Here is a 2,081-nt window from a genome sequence, read left to right as displayed (position 1 = left end):
GATTTGATTGACAAAGGATATCATTGGCCAATGGATCTGCAATTAGAAGAGGCTTTGGATAAATGAATTTGAAGAAAATAACTCAGAAAATTGATTTTGTTATTTAAAATTCGGAGCCTGATCTTCTGCCTGATTTTTGATCCAATAAATGAGTAAATCTGTTGGTAAAACCTTCTCCAAAATGTTCTCCTTGATTTTCTCTTTCCAATGAGCCGTCCTGGGCCTCATTTGGCCAAGTATAACTCAATTTATGAGCCTCCAAAGTTGATGAGTAAAATCTGGCATGAATCTGGAAATTCTGTTGCTGGGCTAAAAAATCAGCGTTTGAATTAAAAATCTAATCCTAAATTAGTTTCTAATTTAATTGTTAATCATTAATCTAACTAACTATTAGTAAACTATTTATTAATTTAATTAATTATAAATAAATTTAATCTAATTAAAAACTAATTAATCTAAATGATATTTAAATTTAAATTAATTAAATACTACATATTAATTTAAATAATATAATATATTACATATTATTAATTAATATATAAACTAATATTTAATATATATTAACCTACCCTACTCCTTACTTACTCTCCATTGAATATTTAAACTTTTTAAACTAAGGCTATTGCCCCCCTACGTTATTACATAAACCTTTTTTTAAAACCATGAATGGAGTTAAGTTAAGTACGTATGAGTGATTTAAAAATTTAAACGAATATAAAACCTTTTAATGCCTCATACTTTATGTTTTATCACTGTTCGGGAGACGTCAGGTATCGGGGTTCTTTAATTTGTTACATATGAAAGTCTCCGATGCGATATCGCATCGGGGCATCGAGTTTTTTTTTTAAAAACATTTTATTTGAAAGCTTCCAAGCTCCCCATGCGATAACACTTGGTTAATGCCCTTTTTGCTTTTGCTTATCGGCAACTCGCGTCGGGGGTAGCTCAAGGGGTATGTCGGGTGTCCATAAAATATGTTGCGAATAAAAGTTGCGATGTGATAGAAACTCCCGATGCGATATAATTTTTATATATTAAATATTAATTTAATTTAATTAATTATAATAATTAATTTAATTAATTTAATATTTAATATTAAAAATCAATTTTTATTTTAGTTTTATTTTTATGAATTTAAGCTAAAAATAAAACTACAGCCATTTAGAAAATAAATGAAAAATAATAAAAATAAACTACAGCCACTTTGAAAATTTTGGGTTTTCGAGATTAGGAAATTGGAGTGAATTTCTTAAGTCTCGATGCTTAATTATTTGGCTGCATAACTAAAAACGGAAAAATGTTAGTAAAAATAATTCACTATAGATTAATATTTAGAATGAATGCATTATTGAACTAATTTATTTACAAAATGCAATATTGTACATTTTATACATTTTTAACCCAGGCTAGATAAATGATGAGACTTCAAAGGAGTGCCATTTTCAAACCAGTTGACCAAATGAGACGAAACAAGCGTCAATGAGAAGCTTATAAAAAATCGACTCTAACAAAGCAATCAAAACAAGAATCCAAAGAAAATGTAAAATTAACCAAAGCATAGTGCAATCAACTAAAATAAAAATCCAAAAAGGTGCTTAGCCAAAATTTTTATAGAAAGGGTCCCCATTATTCGAAGTGGACGCATCAATAATGTGGGGTGTTGTGTTTTTACCACAACAGGTAGTTAGATACATGGATCCACAACTGTTAGGCCAACAAATTTGATCATTTGAATGGCTTACATTCGTTCACAAACTGGTCTAATAAGAAATCCCACCCTTTAGTAAAGGTCTCGTTGCTCTCCTGATCATAGATTTTGTAACATAAGATGATCAATGACTAATATGCCCTCCTGAGAGATCTGTTCTTATATGAGTTGGTGGGTGTTTGATGAAACTTGTTCGCTCTTTCACCCAATCTTTAACAATCTCCTTGGTGCTCAAGTAACTAGTTTTTGCATAGAAGAACGAATCCATGAGCGATTCTAGCTTAGGAAAATGATACATGAGATGATAGTTTGCTGCTAGAAAAGAAGAAAGCCTCCATCTGTTGGTATGGCCAAGAGTCATAGTCTTTGGATC

Source organism: Pinus tabuliformis, chromosome X (genome assembly GCF_031772625.1).
Source record: "Pinus tabuliformis cultivar Carrire ecotype Pingquan chromosome X, CPIR1, whole genome shotgun sequence".
Lineage (NCBI taxonomy): Eukaryota > Viridiplantae > Streptophyta > Pinopsida > Pinales > Pinaceae > Pinus > Pinus tabuliformis.
The sequence above is the reverse complement of the archived record's forward strand: the minus strand, read 5'-3'. Positions refer to the sequence as shown.